Raw genomic sequence first — 21,603 nt, forward strand, 5'->3', positions numbered from 1 at the left:
TCAGTATTATACTAGAGGTCCTACCCAGTAAAATAAGGCAAGAAAAAGAAATAAAAGTTAAAAAGATTGGTAAGGGGAAAGTAAAACATCAGTATTCATGGAGGACATGATCAAGTATATAGAGAGAATCCTAATGAAACTACGAACTATTACATTGATTAAGTTAACTTAGCATGGTTTTTGGATACAAAAAATAATTGTATATTTATGTAATACTGGAAACAATTAGAAAATTAAAATTTAAAAATGTCAAATACAACAGCACGAAAAATCATAAAATACCTAGGAATAAATCTAACCAAAAAAGTACAAGATCTATACATCAAAAACTTCAAAGCACTACTGAGGGAGATATTGACACACTTAAGTTAAGTAGATTAAGGGATAAGCCATTTTCATGAATGAGAAAATTCAATATTGTTAGAACGTTGATTCTCCCTAATTGACTTAGAAATTCAATGTGATCTCAAGTAAACTCCCAGCAGGCTTTTTGTGGAAAATGACAAGCTGATTGATTCTAAAATGTATATGAAAATGCAAAGAACCCAGCCATGGAACTCTTAAAGATTGTATCTGGATAATGTATGATATTAGATAACAAAACTTTCAAAGCTCCAGTAGTAAAGATAGTAATGGAAGCATAGGCATAGATAAATTGACCAATAGAACAAAATAGAGAACCCAAAAATAGACCCACACATACAGAGTCATTTGATTTACAATAAAAGTACACTGTAATTCAGTGAGGAGTCCTTTTAATAAGTGGTTCTAAGTCCAAAGGATGTGCATATAGAAAAATGAACTTTGATCCCCTACCTCACACTATATACAAAAATTAATTCAATGCAGATCATAGACTCAAATGTGAATGTTAAAACAATTAAGCTTCAAGGAAAAACATAACAGAACAGAGTGGCCTCGTTGTCTGTCTTTCTCTTCTGTGTGTTGATGTCCCCCTGCCCCCATCAACCTCGGCCCGCCGTCTCCTTGAGACCCAACACCATGCCTTCAATTAAGTTGCAGAGTTCTGATGGAGAGATATTTGAGGTTGATGTGGAAATTGCCAAGCAATCTATGACTATCAAGACCATGTTGGAAGATTTGGGAATGAATGATGAAGGAGATGATGATCCAGTTCCTCTACCAAATGTTAATGCAGAATATTACAAAAGGTCATTCATTGGTGCACCCAACACAAGGATGACCCTCTTTTTCCTGAGGATGATGAGAACAAGGAAAAGCAGACAGACGATACCCCAGTTTGGGACCAAGAATCCCTGACAGTTGAACAAGGAACACTTTTTGAACTTATTCTGGCTGCTAACTACTCAGACATCAAAGGTTTGCTTGATGTTACATGCAAGACTGTTGCAAATGATCAGAGGGAAAACTCCTGAGGAAAGTCACAAGACCTTCAACGTCAAAAATGACTTCACTGAATGGGGCTGGCCCCATGGCCCAGTGGTTAAGTTCGCGCGCTCCGCTGCAGGCGGCCCAGTGTTTCGTTGGTTCGAATCCTGGGCGCGGACATGGCACTGCTCGTCAGACCACGCTGAGGCAGCGTCCCACATGCCACAACTAGAAGAACCCACAACGAAGAATACACAACTATGTACCGGGGGGCTTTGGGGAGAAAAAGGAAAAAATAAAATCTTTAAAAAAAAAAAAAAAAGTGGCTGAGTAAGGTTTAAAAAAAAAAAAAATGACTTCACTGAAGAAGAGGAAGCCCAGGTACCCAAGGAGAACAAGTGGTGTGAAGAGAAGTGAAATGTTGTGCCTGATGCTGTAACACTGTAAGGATTGTTTGAAATACTAATTGCACTGCTCTGTTTATAATTGTTAATATTAGACAAACAGTAGACAAATGCAACAGCAAATCAATTGTATTAGCAGAATATTGTCCTCAATGCATGTGTGGTTTGAGTACAGATTCCAAACTTATGGCTGAGTTTCTTCTAGTATGATCAGAAGTTTCCTTTTTCTTTGCTCTGAATAAAACTAAACTGTGGGTTCTCTATAGCATATGGCATTTTGGGCTTTCCCTCTTTTTGTAAAGTGATTTCTGCCTAGTTTATTGTCCAGTTAACTTTAGTGATCTTTTAAATACAGGTTGGCATTATAAATAAAACAACTTGCAAAAAGTTTTCTGAAATAGAAAAAAAAACTTATAACAGAACATTATCATAAACTTGGACTGGGCAAAGATTTCTTAAATAGGACACAAAAAGCACTAAATTTAAAAGTTTGAAAAACTGGACTTGCTTATTAAAAATTTCTGCTCATCATGATACAACATTAAGAGAATGAAGCAGGCTATAGACTGGCAGAAGATATTTATAAATCATGTATCTGACAAAGAACTAGTACCCAGAATATGTAAAGAGCTCCTACAAATCAATAAGGAGAATGGCAATCCAATGTTTTTTGAAAATAGGCAAAAATTTAGAGCAGTCATTCTATGAAAGAATAGCCAAGTAGCCAGTAAACATATAAAAGTTGTTCAATATCATTAGTCATCAAAGAAATGCAAATTAAAACCTCAGTGAAATATCAGTACAAGACCACAAACAGAGCTAAAATTAAAAGGACTTGCAATACCAAGTGTTGATGAGGTTATGGAGCAACTGGATCTCTCACGAATTTTTGGCAGGATTGTAAACTAGCGCAATCACTTTGGAAAACTGTTTAGCAGTATCTACTAGGGCTAGACATACACCTACCCTACACTCGAGCAATTCCACTTCTGGGTGCATTAACAAAGAGAAAAGGGTGCCTGTGTCCACTCAAAGGTATGTACAAGAATATTCTTAGCACCTTATTGTGTAATAACCCCCGACTAAAAATAACCCAACTTGCCATCAGCAACAAAATAGTTAAATAAATCAAGCTATGCTCATACAACGGAATATTAAATAGCAATAATAAAAACAAGGTTTGCTGCTACACTCAAAAACATGGATGATTCTCACAGAGTGTGAATAAAGCCAAACCTAAAAGAGTACATAGCACATGATTGCATTTATATGAAGTTTAAGAAGAGGCAGAACTCAGCTATGGTCAAGTGTTCAGAACAGCGTTTACCTTTGGTGGGAATGTTCATTGAGAGGGGGCACGAGGGAACTCTCTGGAGTGCTGGAAATACTGTAGATTTTCACTTGGATGGTGAGACCTCATCAAACTTCACTGAGTGGGCTGTACACTTAAGATTTGTGAACTTCATGTAAGTTGTAAAAAGTCAAAAAAAACTTGCCTATTGGAAATCAAAGTAATTGACGCTTTCTTTCACAAATTTGTCTCTGTTTTTGGCCTGGCTGCACAGCCACTGCACAGAGTCAAATGGATACTTTAAAATATGCTATTTATCAGGATTGTTGTGAGCTGTCTCATATGAAAATTAATACATCGAATGGGATGTTTTTCCTTGAAATCTACAGCTTGTCCGTGAACACTGATTGTACTCATTTCCAGTTCTCTGCTCGGCCTTCTGTTCTGAAACTTCTCTTCCACTTTATCAGAGGAGGCCGGCAGACGATCTTATGAACCCAAAGCTTAAGGGATTCCCTCAAGCAATGAAAACACCCCTAAAACAACTGCTGGTTTCCTCTACAGTGGCTTAAACCTCTCTGCAAGTTTTATTATCTGTCTTTTTATTATTTGTTCTCTTTGTGAAAAGTCACTGTGTCTCAAAATAACCTTTCCTGCAGACTAAGAAACAGAAGTAGATGTGATTGTGTACGTGTGTCCTATGAGCGGATAAACATAAATTCATAAAGGTCTGGCTATATTCATATATTTCTTCCTAAAAAGACATTAAAGGTATCTTTTGCTCCTCTTAGAAATATAATGAATGTAAGAGGAATATAGGGGCATCAGTTTTGTTAAAAAGAGAGAGATTTTCTAGGAAAATATAAATTTTATATACAATTTGAAGACAGATACTTTTACTAATGAGATGGTAAAAAAAAGTCAAGACTGTTTGATTATAGTTGTCAAATACTCAACTAAAAATAGCTCAAGCAAAATAAAGGGGGGTAATCAGGACGGACTGCAGTGGTTCACGGAGTCAAAGAAGGGCTTCAGAGATCAGAGCTGACCTGGGCATCTCCAAGGGAAGCTGGGCACCAGAACTCTTTCTGCTCATCTCATCTCTCAGCATCTATAAGCCATTGGTACTGTTGTCTCTACTGCCAAGCTGTCTTCTGTGCTACAAGGAGTATAGTCATAGACAGCTCTGGCTCGCACCTTTCCTGTTAGGCCTGGAAGGAAAGACATCCTCATTGCCAGAACCACCTTCTCACACTCTGCAGGAGGCCTCTGATTCACCTGGCTGGTGACATGTGACTTCCTGCCCCAGGCATTATGGCTCAAGGAGCAGGCTAGGGCAGTCAAAAGCAATAACTGCCCACAACAGATGAGTTCTGAACCTCAAAAAGGCTTTACAGCCTAATTCAGCTTTAACACCGCATTTACTCACTTCTCCAGACATCCCAGACCAAGGCATCCTCTTTGATTTCTATAAGGTGTCAGTTTTCCATTTTTCCTTCTCTGCCTCTGAGACCTTTCCCACGGTCTGTCAGCACTCTCAGCCGGTCCCGGGCCCTGATCTCTAACAGCACACACACAGGAAGGCTTGGAACAATTGAAAAGATTGACAGGAGAAAAGACCATGTAAAACATTTCAAATTTTGAAAACAAGTAGCTTACAGACACTTCAGATTTCTTATATTTTGATTCACTTTAACATCCATAAATAGATTTGATCAGATCTATAAGCACACATACTTACGCATGTACCTGCCACTCCCACAAGGCAGAAAAGTCACTGGCTGTCTAGGTTTACACAACTTTGAGAATAAAGATCCACAGGGAGTAACTAAGGGAAGCTGTCTGGGTGAGGAATCATAGCATGTGGGAGCCAGGAGTAAAAGATTCTAGTCTCCCGTAACCGGCTAGACGATTTTGAGTGGTTTGCTTCATCCCACTGGTTCCATTTGCTCACCTGTAAAATGAGGAAGTGGGACTAGATCAGGGGTTGGCAAACTACAGCCCCCAGGCCAAATCCAACGCACTGCCTGTTGTTATAAATAAAGCTTTATTGGAAGACCGCCGTGCCTACCCCTTTAAGTATTTTCTATGGCTGCTTTCGCGCTACAACAGAGCTGAGTGGTTGCCACAGAGTCTGTATCATCTGTAAAGTCTAAAATAGTTACTGTCCGGTCCTTTACAGAAACTTTGCCAGACTCGGAAAAAAATAAGTCCCCACAAAACCATTTTTCCCTTGAAACACTTTCAAGTAAGTAGTTTTTCAGCTGAATTATCCAGATAATCACCACATCTCTAGTTTTCTTTGCTGGTGCTATTGCTGTGTACCCCAGCCACACGGACCTATGTCTGCCCGGGCAGAGACTAGCAGGAAAGTTATCAGTCAACTGCATTCAGTCAAAATAAGTAGCCAACCACATTACCCATATTTCCCTCCAGCAATTGCAACTGTCAATATGAAATAGCCAAACACTTCTCTCACGTGTCTCCATCCACCTCCCTCTGGTCACAGAAATAGACAAGAAAGTTTTAAGAAGATGCAGTGTCTATTCAGTTCAAAGTGAGGTGAAATGATGAACATCACTGAGTTCCATGTAGATGGCGAGAGCTGGCAAAACACACAAGGAAATCTATTTGGGGTGTTGATTTTCTACTTTGCAAATTGTTGCTGAAATGCCATTTCACTCTACATTGGGTAGATACACCAAAAGAAGGCAAAAATTGCACTAACAAAACACTATACCCACATTTTTCAGTTTTATTCTTTGTTAGCGCATAAAAATTTGGAAAACACCATGTATCCTATGAAGCTCCACTTCTCAAAAATTTTCTTTGTAACATCATACTGAAATATTAGGAAAAACCAGACGAGAGTGAGCAGGAGACCCTTACACACACACACACACACACACACGCCCCTCTGACAAGAAAAGGAATCCAAAAGCAATAACCAATCCCAAAATGCCAGGAAGCAGGGTTATAAATTTAACGCAAACAGCTCCCTCTTCAAATTCCCAGTCCGTTTATCAAATTTTAAAAACGAAATGACAAGTTAAGATTATTAGTCAAAATATATAAATAAATCACCTTACATCTGTTATTGCCAAGGTCTGTGAATGATTTCACAGTGGTTGGTTGTAATAAGTGAATACACAGGCAACCTGGGCTGGAGCGGAACTGGGCCAGGTAAAGCTGGCAGCTGGCCAGTCCTCAGACAGCGCAATTAGCTCAGAGGGCAGACGCCAATGCTGGGCTGCACACAGGGGCCTTTAAGAAGTCATTTGGTGAGATTGCTCTCACAATGCAGCACTGACAACTTACCCGTTGCTTGGTCTACGATCTCCTACATGCGAGCCCGTTGTTTATAGAAAGAAGTTTTTTTTGACGTCTCTGAAAAGCAAGGATTAAGTCAACTCATCATAAATTCCTCCTGCTAGAAACCAAGTCCTGGAAAAACTTTTTTAAAATATAGTTTGTCAAATGCTTTGGGTTTTAATGAAATGGCAAGATCTAGGAGTCATAAATTATCTGGTGGAACAGGAGGCCTCACGGAGAATGAGGAACGCTGGAGTTCTGTGTTCAAGATGAATTGCTGGAAAAGTGTCTATCTTAAAACTCGGTCCTGTTCCTTACCTGTTTAGATTTACACAACAGCCAATGTTAACAGCCCTTATGTGGCTGCCGAATGCCAAATGTAAACAGAAAAACAAGACAAAAAGTTCTTTGAGTGTATTTCCCTCAGTTGGCCCAGAGCCAGTTCTGCCATGCAGGGCCCCCCTGCCCTCCTGGCATCATTCTGTCACTGCTGTTAATAGTATTATTGGTGTTGGAACAAAGCCAGCTGTCTTATTTCTCAAACCAATTTGTCTGATAGCATGGATTATTGTGTTAGGTAATCTGTCACTTCTGGAAAAGACCAATCTTTAATGTCCTTCCTATACATATTGCTCTCTGAGCATTTGAAGGCTTTTTGGTGACACCACCCCATGCCCAGCTTATTCACCCCAGAAGTAACTGTCATTTGGCACCTTCTCAGCTAAACAGCAAAAGCATTTTAAACAGAGAGCTACACAAATCTAAGCTTCTTAGATTATTTATGCAATACACGTAAATGTTAAGAGCAGATCTACACCAACAAAGGAAAATGATCCCATAACGTGCCTAAAAATCACTTGTGACTCGATTATAGGAACAGTTCCTAAAGGATTCAGGAAGTCCCGCCTCTCTAGGCAATTGCTTCAATTCTCCACTTCACCTGGTGAGCATAATCTGAGAACGAGAATCTCTTTTTTTTTTTCTTTTTTTAGGAATATTTTCAGTGCGCCCTCCAAAGAAGATATAGGCTATTTTCAAAAAGGACATTCACCACTTGGGAGGCTGAGCCCTGAGTCCCAGCCTCCTTCCCTGCCTCGGCTCATCCTGGTGCTTCTTACCTCATGGTCACGAGACGGTGGTCTCCCTCCAGTCCTCCATCCAGATAGAAAGAAAAGGGGAAAAGAAGAAGGTGATGCCAGCCTACACCAGAAAAACAAAATCTCTCCCCAAAATTCCAGCAAATTTCTACTAACGTCTCACTGGGAAGGCCGGGGCATGTAGTGGCTGGGTACATTGCCACCTCAAACAGGATTAGAATTCTCTCAGGAAAGCAGAAGGGGAGAGTGGATATTGAGAAGGTCTCTAGCGGAGTCCCCCACAATACATTCTAGTCGTATATCTCCACTCAGAGGGGAGGGCCATGCCCAGACTTCAGTGAAGTGGGCTGTCTTCTCCAAGACTCCCGTAAGTACCAAAGGCAAAGGCGTTCACTCTCAAAGGGGGACAATTTTGACCTGAACTCATAGCCAGTGAAATGCTGACTTAACTGTCATGCCTTCAGCAAAGTGAGCAATTATGAGATCAAGATGTGATCGCTACTAATTCTGGAAGCAAGCAGCTTCAGGATTTTCTCATACAAGGTTGACCATGAAACATGAATCTCACACACAGTTATTTAAAAAAAGAAAACCAACTTTCTCATGGAAATTATCAGGTTGCATATTGCTATAGAAACGGACAACTTCCTGATCCAACATATTGCGAAAAGTACTCCCTATTGAATCAAAATGGAAAGGGGTGAGGGGAGGAAAACAGAAGTTATTAATTCTATTTATAAAACAGAAAAATAACAGAGTGAATATTCCCTTTAACTAATGGGTTTCCCTTCAGATGATTTCTAAGAGCAAGATTCCCCGATATCTTTACAGTAGCTCAATTTAGATGCCTCTTTTATGGGAACATGGCTAATTGAAAAAATGTAACCCAACACTTGAACTGTGTAAAGACTTGGCACGAGACTGGCAACACATTAGTAATTGCTAAAGCTGGATAATAGATACACAGAGGTTCATTGTGGTCTGTCCTCTGCTTTTGCTTTTGGTTTGAAATTCTACATAATTTTTTAAAAGATTTGCCACTAGAAAACTAAAAGTTCTGATTTCTTCTTAAAACAAAAGTTTCACACTCTCTTTTCTAACTTAAAAGGGAGTGTGCTGTGTGAAGAACAGATTCAAGTCAGTGGGGAAATGCAGAATGGGGACTCATTAATTCATAAAATCTATTTTCAAATTCAGAAAAAATGGTTTCTGCTATGAAAAATGAGCATTCTTTTGAGAATACTTAAAAATGTAGGGATGTGTTACTGTGGCTACAAATGTTATGTGACGTAGGAAAATAATCTCTGTAGAAATGTTGTCCCCAGAGAGCCTCTCTCCACCTTTCAGCTGGGTCATATCACTTGATGCTCAAAGCACATGACGAATGCTGTGATCTCTCCAATATCCTTTCTCCATAACAAGTGGCAGGAATTCCTCCTCTTGTTTTTCCAGAACAAACTTTGTAAAGAAAGGCTGTGGCTTATACACAGCTGACTTTTGCAAACAAACCATACTCTGTGTCTATTACTGTGCACAAGAGTATTTCTTATTCTTGGCTTATTAATTTAAAGCCAACCATGGCTTTTAAAACATTTATCTACACCCAGATTATTTCCTTTCAGCCCGTCATCCACACCACCGTTTCCCAGTTGTCTATCGTTGTATGAATTCCTGAGATAAAATCATTTCCATACTGTTCACTCTGAGATTTCTCTAGTTTTGAAAGAAATCTTTTACTCACTCCCTATCTTCCCAAACCCTCGATATGAGTGTTTCCTCAAGTTCAGTTATTCCTTCAGAGGCACACTAAATATTTTCGTATTCATTCACTTATTCATTTGCAATGCAAACTAACTTATTTTCCAGATCACTCATAGAAAGGTATCTTTCCAAAAGATGCCCTATCCCATGCATAAACCATTTCTATTTTCAAACAATAAATGTATGTCCAAATGAAATGTTTCTGCAATGAAAAACAAGTTGGTAGCACTACTTAATTTGATTATGATCTTGGAACTGAAGGTCTGGAATGATTTTTAATCGTTGCAATTTTTTTCTTGATATTTCTTCTGGAGCACTATAAAACACTTTAGTTTTCTAAGTATTATTACATGGCCAAAGCTGCATTGACAAATGAAAATAAAGTGTTAGCTTAAAAATAGAATTTTGTCCATCAAGATAGCCTGCAAATGGGGCTGGCCCCGTGGCCGAGTGGTTAAGTTCCTGCGCTCCGCTGCAGGCGGCCCAGTGTTTCGTTAGTTCGAATCCTGGGCGCAGACATGGCACTGCTCATCAGACCACGCTGAGGCAGCATCCCACATGCCACAACTAGAAAGACCCACAACGAAGAATATACAACTATGTACCGGGGGGCTTTGGGGAGAAAAAGGAAAAATAAAATCTTTAAAAAAAAAAAAAAAAAATCCTACAAAGCAAAACAGACCTATGGGAAGCTACAATCTTGGAACATATTACCAAATTTGTGGTGGGAAAATGTTTATGGCTTAGTTCTGGTTAATTATTCTAGTCCACGTATGCATGAGAAGTAAATTCTGCCCTTTTGAAGAGAAAAGCACCAAAAAGGAAACGTTGGCAGTTCTCTGTATACCACTGGGGCAGTTTAATGTGTACCATACTTTGCCACGTCAGCAGAAGTGGGGACCCCTGGAGCTACTGTGACCCATGAAAAAGGCAATATTGGGAGAAGGGGAATGAGCAAAATCACACCAAACTGCATAAGATCCTGGTCGCCGGGCTGTTATGGAATTGTAAATCCGTTAAAACCTGCTTCAAAAACAACTTTTCACAACTGTAAAGCAGAATAGCTCGTACAGCCACAAAATCTTTCTCTCTTAAGGTCCTGTCATTTGAACAAATCCCCCAGGGACCCTGGCAAGTGGTAGCCCTGTTAAAGAATGTCACCAGTATTAACAGTCTATTTCTATGCTAAAAAAAAAAAAAAAAAATCATTAGATGGCCACCAAAGAAGACTTTGAAGAAAATACCCTTTGCTTTAAGAACACTGTTCTTTTTTTTTTTTTTTTTTAAAGATTGGCACCTCGGCTAACAACTGTTGCCAATCTTTTTTCTCTTTTTTTTCTGCTTTATCTCCCCAAACCCCCCTGTACATAGTTGTATATCTTAGTTGCAGGTCCTTCTAGTTGTGGGATGTGGGACGCCGCCTCAACGTGGCCTGGCAAGCAGCGCCATGTCCGCGCCCAGGATCCGAACCCTGGGCCGCCACAGCGGAGTGCGCGAGCTTAACCACTCGGCCACGGAGCCGGCCCCAAGAACATCGTTCTTTATTAGAAGTTTAATGGAGAAAAAAAGGAGAGATCCACAATAGGCAAATGTAATAGATAGGAAATGTAGAAATACCCAAGAGCAAGGCCACACATTACAACATTCTTGGAAGGGGGGCTTTTCTTCAAGAGAGGCTAACCAGGCAGATGTTAGTACCTTGAATTTACTACCATCAGGGCACCCTGGCAGGAGGATAAGTGGGGGGACTTGCCTTATACCCTAATGACAGCTCAGTGTTCATATGATTACAAACCAGACATGTGCGGTCTGTGGAGAGCAGTGCCCAATCTGTGCCAACATGGTATCGACACCTATTTGGTGTGCAGCAATGCTGGGTATAACTTGGGTACATTGGAATGATGTGCTGGAAAACCGGCAGAACATATTCCAAAGAATTTCTTTAAGAAACTCTACAAAGGGTGGGTATGGAAATGCTGAGACAGAAAGACCTTATGGAAACATTTTGGGAAGACCATACCCCTGGCAGCATTTACAGACAGTATGGCCAAATCATTGGTCCAACAAACAGTTCTACAAAATTCAGCAGCTGTCAGACTCACAAGACTGGACGGGGCTGGAGGAGGTGTCGCAGCCCATCTCTTGCCTCCTTAAGCAGGATGTCAGGAGAGTTGGTACCATTTTTTTTTAACATCATCTATTAGTCACTAAAGGACTGGCGGGGGGTGGGGGAGTGGCAGGTGGTGCGGGCAGAGGATCGTCGCTTTGCTTTGTTTTGGTTTTTTATCTCCTTCATATTTGCCTCTAGCACTCTTGCTTGAAATTTGTAAGAGTCAAGGCAGCATAAATATAGTTCCACAAAGCTATCCCAGGAAGGAGCTCTAATGAGCTCTTTTAGAGCTTGGTCTGAAAATCCACACTGGAATCTTGATGCTCAGAAGATGATGTTCTTATCAGGCAATAGAGCATCGTAGAAAAGACATGGAATTTAGAGTTAGAACTGAGTTTGAATCCTGAATCTGCCCAAGTCATAAAGAGTTGCAGATGCTAAATTATCCTGTTCAAAGCTCACCTTACTTCTTTATCATGTCGCATGGGTAGGTCTCTTTGGTTGCCACTTAAAGTATCCTTGTGCTTAGAAATATATGGCTCTCTTAACCTCCAGACTATAAGTGCAAGAGAAAGCACTTGCCGGGCCTTACCTAGGGTCTCTCAGGTGTGAGAATTGGCCATACGTCAGTAACAGAAAATCAGTTCATCCAAAACTAATTTGCTGAAAATCAACTGCCAAATAATCCATTTATCTAAATGCCCAATTCACTGAATTTTCCCAATTTATGGATTTATTAAAAACTAGTTTCTTTCAACTATTTGTAGACTTTACAGAAATTTGTATTGGGCAGAGTGATTTTTAACAGCTGTTGAAATAAGATTTCTTCAAAGTTAGAGTTAATTGTGTTTCATTTTCTCTTCATAACAACACATTAGGGATTATTCCATTGGTCAAAAGGAAAGAATCACAAAGTGATTTGGTCTCATGAGTTTATTTAATATTAAGAAAATATTGTTCATTGTTAGTAACCAAAATTTCATCATTTTATAAGGTAATCTTTTGGTTTACACTGATTTTTTTCTCATTCTTTTATATCCTTTTTATATAATTCTTGTTCCAAGTTCAAATCAAGACTCTGCCCTTAGTCTCCGGGTAGCCCTGGCCAGGGGGCTTCATCTCTCTGTGCTTTATTTCCCTCATTTGGAAAATGGGACTAACAGCTCCTATTTCATGGCTGTTGAGAAGATTAATCTGGTTTATTAATATATGTAAAGTGCTTAGAACAGCAATTGGTATATAGTAAGGCTCAAATGAATGTAAGCTATTATTATAGCTTTTTAAAAATATTGTATTAAAGTGTGTCTTTCAACACTTGGGTCGCCTTCAATATTTTGAAAACTTCTTACTTTGACACTCACTTACTCTACACCTCCTACCCCCGGAAATGTCCCTTCTTGCCTCTTCTGTACTGTGGCAGCACCTTGAACTGGCCTCTATGAGAGCATATGTTTATATCCACGTCTAGGTGGACTGTGACCAGAGACCATTGTCCGTTCATCACCGTAGGCTGTAGCACCATAGTGCCTGCTAGCACGGTGCTCCGTGCTTGGTGCTTGGTGAGCTTCCCTTAAGCCTTTGCCAAATGAACAGGTAAGTGATACAAATGAACCTAGCACATCTTAGGGTGGGTCATGTGACTGGTGTCTGGACTCATCCCTTTTATGTTGGCTTTTACTGGCTTCTGTTTCAAAGGGCGGCCTTTTGTGAACTCCTGCCCTCATTCTGGAATACACTCTCTTGTGAGCAAACAGCTCCCATCTCCACTTAACACCAGCCCCCTTCCCTCAGAGCCAAGCAACGGTATTACATTACCAGGCGTTCTCATTCTCAGAGGTACTTCCTGGGATGAAGTGTAAATTAATGCCAGCCTGACCACTCTGGGTCATTAAAGACCAGATGGTAATTTTTGCAAGAGGAGCAACTGAACCCTACTGGCCTGGCCCAAGTCCGACCCGGATAATTGCCTCCTGCCTACGGAATATCCCCCCCTCTCATTTCAGACACAGAAATGATTCTCACTTCATCCTCTGAAAGCTGGCCAGGCAGGGCTGTGATGGTTTTTCACCCGACTGTGCTGCCTGGGGGCGGTGGGGTGAGCAGCTTTCCTCTGGGGGACTGCAAAGTGCTCTGGGGCAAGGGTGGTAGGCAACATAAATCCAAACGTTTTAATAATATATTTGGGGAAGAAAGACTTAGTCATCTTAAGTGAAAACACTTCATCTCTCATTGCATTTCTTTTTAAGCTACAGGAGTGATCAGAAGTCCATTGTACCTAAACAAGTTTTAATTTGGATGTGACTTATCTTTTTTTAGAATCACAGACATGTGGCTTATTCCCAGTCTAGGTCGTCCCTGGAATGGTCCACTTTTGACATTAAAGCTACATAAAGCAGTCATGGATGGGCTTTTGCTGGCGCAAATCCCCTGTATTATTACTATGGGAGGAAGCCAAGGGGTTCAGCAAGAACCTCAGATGCTTGCTCAGCATGTAACTGCCTACATAGGAGAAAACCTGATTGGCAGGACAGATGGAACAGTTCAGTCCAACCATGAAACATCCAGGGCCAAGGTCAAGAGCGCCCGAGGTTGACTGACACAAAGATAAACAGACGGAGCACAAGGCATAATGAGCAAGGACTGGTTAGGAACACCATCCCCAGTAGGCCTGCAGGTCTTGACCCTTTTGCATGAGATTATCCAGAATAGTTGGATAGACCTGAAGGGGGAAAAATTTCCTGAAGTGGTTTACGGTTATGTATTGGCTTGCCACTCTTGGAAAAACCTGAGGTTCAGAATTCTCTACACCTCCCTTTGTGTCCTTGGCCAGAGGTATGGTTTGCATGGAACGGGCTGAAGCATATTTTCTCCACCCAGAAAAATGTCACGAGGCCTCAGAAGACCACTAAATAGCTTATTGCAGGACCGTAGGGGACCCCTGACTTGCCCACAAACACATTCTCTTCACCCATGGCCTTGGCTCAAACCTGCCTTGGAGAAGCAATGTCATGAGTCAAGCTAATACTTAGTAATAAAGCTTCCTGGGAAAGCAAGACTGCCAAAGTTTAAGTGGTGGGTTTTTATAACCAGGATTATGGTCCATTAAGGGACGAGGATGAAAACACCAGCTCGTTTCATTTTGATCTCTTGTCTAAGCAGAACCACCATTCTATTCCCAATTAAAGTTCCACAAGAAAAATGCTGATATTTCTCCTCCAGAAACAACCTTCCTGGCACTTTCCCAAAAACCCACCGTGGTCTGAAGCCACATGCTCACACTACTGAGATTCTGTGGCTTTGTTTTCTCCAAGGAGGTAAATGGCCTGTAAATAAAATGAGTTTTCAATTGAGATTTTTTTTGCATGCAAAAGAGAATACACGAAATATGTTCAATCCACATTGGACATGGAAAGAGTATGCCATTTGATAATATGGAATAGTGGTTCTTCCCAGTGATGATCTTCCTGGCTTTGTGCTGCACGAAGGGAGGACGTGGACAACTGATGATCACAGTGAAGCCACCATGGCCACGAAATAGAATTCAGCTTCGACCTTTAACTTGCCCCATGGCTCAGGGAATGGGCATGAACTACCTGGTTCCTCCATTCTTCTCACACTAGTAAATTCCAACAGTGACTGGCGTGCACAGCAAAGACAAGCGCCCTCTCTTCTAGACATGGCCTGGTCACTTTTGAGAGCAAGGCACACAGGCATCTTCAGGGCATTCTAGATGAATCTTCACAGGCATGAACATTGACAAGGAGAAAATTAGGACTTTTGGTTAAACAACTGAGGAAGGCTTGGGTCTGTCCCATCCTTCCAGAGGTGTCAGTGTAACAAGCTATTTTTTGGACTTTTCCAATAAAAAGTAAAAAGTAGCTTTGTATTATGTACTAAAATAAATTCCAGTCTAACCAAAGAGCTCTCATATCTACATAAGGAATCTCCCAAAGGCTATTCGAAATGAAGTTTAAAAAAAAGAACTAATAAACTATTTTTATAAGACATATTGAAGAACAGCGTCAAGAAAGAAGTCTAGGGGCCGGCCCCGTCGCTGAGTGGTTAAGTTCACACGCTCCACTGCGGCAGCCCAGGGTTTCTCTGGTTCAGATCCTGGGCATGGACATGGCACTGCTGGTCAGGCCACACTGAGGCGGTGTCCCACATGCCACAACTAGAAGGACCTGCAATGAAGATGTACAACTATGTTCCAGGGGGATCTGGGGAGATACAGCAGAAAAAAAAAAAAGATTGGCAACAGTTCTTAGCTCAGGTGCCAATCTTTAAAAAGAAAAAAGAAACCAGGCGTGAAGCAAAAAGACAACCTACCAACCAGGAGAAAATATTTGCAATCACATTTCCAACAAGGGGTTAATCTCCAAAATATATGAAGAACTTAAAACTCAAGAACAACAACAACAAAAATAATAATAAAGAAGTCTAATAGGTTGTTAAATAAACTCATCTTCAGGTGGAGATGAGAAGGCTCAACTTTCCCCAAGAAAGTTAAGCAATTTCTTTTTGAGAATGTTTTTGTCAAGCCATGAGATTTGAAGTAAACTCAAATTAAAAATGAAACAAATAGGAAGTTCTAACATCACCTAGCTTACGTGTGTCCTGTTCTGGCAACACATATGAGAAAATACATTCACTTGTTTCTAAACAGACAGAGGAAAAATATCGTTCATGGACAACCAGAAGCAAATATTTGTAACAAGAAATCAAAGAGAAATACAAAATCCCTGAAAAGAACTACCACTTGAACCAAGCAGTTTTTCTGTCTGTCCCCTTCTCTTCCTATGACTCACTCTAGGATACACTTGTCCCACATGATGGCTTGGTTTATCTCTGGACAAGAGGGAGTGTGAGATACAATATCTCCATGGAGAAGATTTTCTTTTTTTCTTTACCTAAGCTTTAAGATGTTGAGGATAGAGGAAAAGGAAAGATGTCTATGGGCTATGAGTTTGGGTTATCCCCTGGCTGGGCATTATAGCAGGGAATCTTCCTGAGTAGGATTTTCTTCTTCCAGAGCGTGTTCAGAGGAGGCAGAGCTGGTACCTCAGATACAGTGAGCCTAGGAGATTGATGCTGCTGAAATTTGAACTTGGAATCTGTTTTTATGTAATTGCATATGGACAGATAAACTGCAAATAGCCACCAAAACAAACAAAAAACCTACTAACCCTAAAGATGACTCAATGGACTGCTGGAATTTTCAGGGAGAATCAATATTTGCTAGGAGGATGTCTTAGTCTGCTCACGTTGTGATAGCAAAATCCCAGACCAGGTGGCTTCAGTTACAGAAAGTTGTTTCTCGCAGTCCTGGAGCCTGGAAGTGCAAGGTGGCAGCATCGGTGTCTGGTGAGGGCTCTGTCCTTGGGCGGTAGACAGCTGCTTTCTAGCTGTGTCCCCACACGATGGGGAGAGAGAGAGAAAAGAGAGAAATAAAAATCTCTGGTGTGTCTTCTTATAAGGATACTAATCTTATTGGATCAGGACTGCACCTTCACGACCTCATTTAATCTGAATTACTTCTGGAAAGACCCTATCTCTAAACACAGCCGCATTGGGGGTCAGGATTTCAACATGTGGATGGAGAGAGGAGACAAAATTTAGTCCGTAGCAGAGGGGCAATATTGAAAATGTTTAATTATTGGACACAGGCACCAACCAATCAGAACAGATGCTTGCCAAGTCTGGTCGGATGCCAGCTGGACTGGCACATACCAGCAGAATATCAGCTCTACCCTTGAGATCTGGAAGAAACAAAAGAAGCAAAAGACCTCCCCCTTGCCTCCTCCTGGAAAAATCTTCGCTGTCCATGTTAGAGATGGCTTCTATGACATAGTGCATTGCCCCAAAATATAAAAACTAGATCTTATCTATTCATGTCTGGAAGTAAATGTGTTGCTTTATCAATACAAACATATTTTAGTTAACCTATTAACAGTGTTTATCTGGAAGGAAGAGAATTCTAGGAAACTTTCACTTTATGGATGATAGGGTTTTACTATGTGCACGTATTTTTTTGGTAATCAGAAAAATCAACAAAGATATTGAAACTGTTTTACATTTGCAAAGCTGTCTGCTCTTTAGTCCTAAAATCCTATAGGAAAGAGCTACGTTAGCAGCAGAGTTTTTCCTGGGGTTTTCCTATTGGAATTAATCTACTGCATGAGGAGTTGGATCTGTTTTATACATAAAAACCACTTTCATTCATGTGAATAGTTTATTCCTTGTTCCTAGGTTGGTTTTTTAAAAGCGACAAGAATGACAAATTTCTTAATGAGAAATTGAAGTGTTTAAGAAGACAGTTCTAACAAAATTCAAAAGAGTGGTTGTCGCAGGGCTGTGGGCACTCTTTAAGCATGATTTCAGTCCCTCTCTCCTAGGAAATGAAATCGCTCCTTCTCTTCCTCAGTATTTGAAGAGAGGAAGCCTTCTTGCCCCAAAAGGAGATGTTAAATAGACAAGAAAGACAACCCAGATCTTGTTTCCATATGGATGTCCTACTTGATGTTTGTATTAGTTTCACAAGTCTCACACTGCAGGACAGTTAGTGCCCAATACACTAAACACTAGAATCATCTCTCAGGCATTGTGGCATTTCCAAATTCTCCCTGAAGGCTAGTCCTGCTGAGAACCACTGCATTTCACTAAGCTAGACTACTCACAGCCTCTAAAACACTCCATATCATACTGTGCCTGCCTCTGGATCACTGCATATTCTGTTCCTTCTAACTGAAACATTCAACTGACCTTTCTTCCTTGAGTTACTGCTTATCTTTTCTAAGTCTGAAAAGGTTGAGTTACTATTCACCCTTCCTAACCCTGAAAAGGCTTCTCTCATTTTTCCCATGCCACACTTCTCATGCTCCACTTTGAATATTGCACATAGTAGCCAATGAGTTCATGTGCAAATAACTGAAAACCTGTCTAACGGTGGCTTTGAACCAAAAAACAAACACAAAGTCTAGAAGTGGGTGAATTCAACGCTATTTCAGCAGCTCAATTTTATTATTGAAAATTCATGCTGTTTTCTTCCTTCAGCTCAACCATTCTCAGCATTTTTGGCTTTTTACCCTCTTGCTAATTGCCTCATGGTTGCAAGATGGCTGCCCAAGCTCCAGCATCATGCCCTTGCATAACTATTGCAATTAACAAAGAAGAGGATGGTCAGAAGGCTTTCTCCCAAACATATTCTATCTTTTTATCTGGGAAATAAATCTGAGTAATAAGATATCCTCCACATCTCATTACCTGGAACTGTTCCACATTAACATGCCCCAAAAGAAGCTAAGCAAGTCTCTATCAAGGAGTAATATGTGCAGTTTATTGTATCAATTATACTTCAACAATGCTGTTAAAATATCCACAACTAGGCTAACAAGTGCTATTAGCAACATAGTTTAAAATAGATTAAGATACCATTCTTTATAAAATAAAACTGCTCCTTAGCATGTACAGAAAACTGAATTAATGTATTTGGAATGAAGAATGCCTTGTGATGGGGGAAGAGGGACCAAGTTGTGGTGAAACCATCAAATTCCCTGTCATTCAAAGTTGTGCCTCTATGATTCGTCCCTCAAGGATGCTGGATCCCTCTATAACTAGGTGATGATAATAAAACAGCTGCTTATATTTGACATACCACTTTGCAAAGTTTTTCATCTAATCTTAACATCTATCCTGGAGGTAAATAGTATTGTTCCTAATTTACAAGGGAGAACAGAGGCTCAAAGAGGGTAAGTCCCTTGCCCAAGTCCACCTGGCTTAAATAGCCCAAGGGAGGCCACACCCCAGGCCTGTCTATAACACCTGCACCCTCATGTCCTGGTCGTGTTCACCCTGGGGCCACTCTGAGTTAGAAATACCCAAAACCTTGGGTACAACTCCATGAAATCCACTACCCTTACCGCTCCAAAGGAGATAAACAAGCCCCCCAACCTCCCCCCAAGCAGTTATAGAATCAGTCCAGACCTAGCCTGCAAGAAACGAGCCAGGAAATAGTCTTTCTAGCCCCACCATAAAGTTTACTGACTGACATGGTCCAAGAGACCGTTTCAGAATTCATATGGGCTAAGAGGACCCAACTTCTTGTCGAAGCAGAGAGATTGTAAGCATTTGGTTAGTATAATGAAATCCAGTTAGTATTAAATAAAAGTGTTTATTGAGGGTCCAAAATGGGTTGGCTCCTAAACAAAACACAAGATCAGACCTGGATGTCTACAGAAAATTTAGCTGCTTCACTGACTAGTTTATGAACTAAATATAAAAATAGACTCACACGTTATTCCAAGTAAAGATAACAGATGGAGGCCCTTTTTAGACTTAAACTGCTATGCCCTATTATTAAGAGAATTAATATAAATGTTCCCTGAATGTTTATAAGGTGTTTACTCAGTTTCTATTCTGAAAATCAGGACATCTTGGTACCAAAAATATTTCATGCCCAACAGTTAGACAAAACCACTATTTCTTCGGTTTACAGCCTCTCTTAATCTCTTTGTGGAAATCTCCAGACCTCAACTACATTCCTTGAAATTTTACAGGGCACAAGAGGAACAGAAATCAGCTCAAAATGAATATGTGTATTCAGAAATGCATTGAGATTTTTCCAACTTTTCAGGTACCTCCTACAAATTAATCTTCTTCAGGGCCCTGGTGGTCCCTGAATCACTGTTTCACATCCCCACTCCGCAGCCCCCCCTCTGGATTCTCTTGATAGGAATAAGTGCCCGATCATTAGGGAAGAAAAACTTTATTGACTCAAGATCTGGGAGGGCCGGCGCAAGGTCAGGAGCAAGTACCACCAGTTTTACATAATTTTTGCATCTGCACCAATTTGATTTAAGGCTATAAGTGGAATTTATTGGTGAGTATTGCATTATAAAAAGTGGTTTATACCACATTGTCTCATATTTGTTATGATTCAGTCAGAAGTGAATTGTACGCATGCTGTCTGCAGTGAGCCGATACAATGGAGGAAAAAAATGGCTCTTGAAAGGCACATTTGTTCTCCTTCCCATTGTCTTTAATGGTTTACTTAGGTGGAAGAAAAACTGCTTTAATGTTAAAACTGTATCTTTTCCTATGACACTGGTTACCAAATGGAAATTATTAGAACAAAAGAAAGCAAAAAGAAGTTGAACCTGATTTATTAAGACAGTGGTTATAGAGAAGAATGGAGTTGTTTTAGCAAAATGTGCAAAATGAAGAAATTACTTAGGATCTCCAAAAAGAAAACAAATGTGTAGAAATTCAGGATGAAACATTCTGGAATTTCAAATTCCAACAAACAACAACAAAAAAACTTATTTGCTTAGCATCCCTTGTTTTACCTTGATTGTATCTCTATCAGGAGTTGGAAACCTTTCAAAAACAGTCCACATGGCTTGTCCCCATGCACCTGGCATGCCTCAGGAGTGGAGAGAACGGATGCCCACTATGCTTTGAGCAAGATGACAACTGAAAGTAACTTAAAGTTCCATGAAACTCCTCCAGGTTCCTTTTTAGAAGGCAAATTGGGCAGTATTTTTTCCTATACCAATCCTGCCATTTTTCCCCCAGAAATTTAAAAATCCTGGTTGCTAGATCTGAAGAACTGCTTGTACCATTCCGAGAGTCAATGACACACTCTCCAAGCTGACAGGAACGTCGGCGTCTCCTCTGAGACTACAGCCAGGCTTCCAGATTCTCTCTCAGTTCTCCGTTAATGTTTTCTTTGTCACGGCTGTAATTTGTCTAAAGTCCAAGAGGACACTGAAAACAGAAAACTCACTTCTCAATCGATTGATGCTGTCAAAGAGTTGAAGGCTCATGACCAGATGTGTCCCTAGGAGCTGCCTGAGACTTGGGAGAGTGAGTATGATTTGGCCATTTCTCCACTCCATTTTTCTATAGAGGCCCCCCATAAGCTCATGGGCACACTGGATACCTCCAGTTTGGTTTGGTTTGGTTTTCTCTGCCTTTTACCATCACCCTCTGGTCCAATATCCTAAATGATCTTTTTTTAATATGTACGGATGAAATAATATGATGTCTGGGATTCGCCTTAAAATATTCCAGGGACCAGGGGAAATCAGGCAGCTATAAATGAAACAAGATGGGCCGTGCGTTGGTAATTTTTGAACCTGGGTGATGGGTACAAAGGGGATTCATTATACTTTCTACTTTTGTATATGTTTAATGTTTCCCCTAATGAAAAGTATTTAGATATTGCTGTCAGGAAGTGGCGTTGTTTGGGGTTTTGTTTGGTTTGGTTTGGTTTTGGAG

General features: G+C 40.5%; 1 long non-coding RNA gene and 1 pseudogene across 1 annotated transcript in view; one reads left to right on the forward strand and one right to left on the reverse strand.

The window, feature by feature from the left end:
- LOC138923773 (uncharacterized) overlaps positions 1 to 21,603 on the reverse strand; it is a 48,295-nt gene that overhangs the window by 6,042 nt on the left and 20,650 nt on the right. The window contains exons 2-5 of the long non-coding RNA XR_011437884.1: positions 16,512 to 16,730; positions 6,364 to 6,432; positions 4,787 to 4,999; positions 4,475 to 4,629 (exon numbers count right to left, since the gene is read on the reverse strand). This is a non-coding gene — a long non-coding RNA (uncharacterized lncRNA). The remainder of the gene's footprint in view (positions 1 to 4,474; positions 4,630 to 4,786; positions 5,000 to 6,363; positions 6,433 to 16,511; positions 16,731 to 21,603) is intronic.
- LOC100068466 (S-phase kinase-associated protein 1 pseudogene) lies at positions 979 to 3,553 on the forward strand (annotated as a pseudogene).

Source organism: Equus caballus, chromosome 4 (assembly GCF_041296265.1).
Source record: "Equus caballus isolate H_3958 breed thoroughbred chromosome 4, TB-T2T, whole genome shotgun sequence".
Taxonomy (NCBI): Eukaryota; Metazoa; Chordata; class Mammalia; order Perissodactyla; family Equidae; genus Equus; species Equus caballus.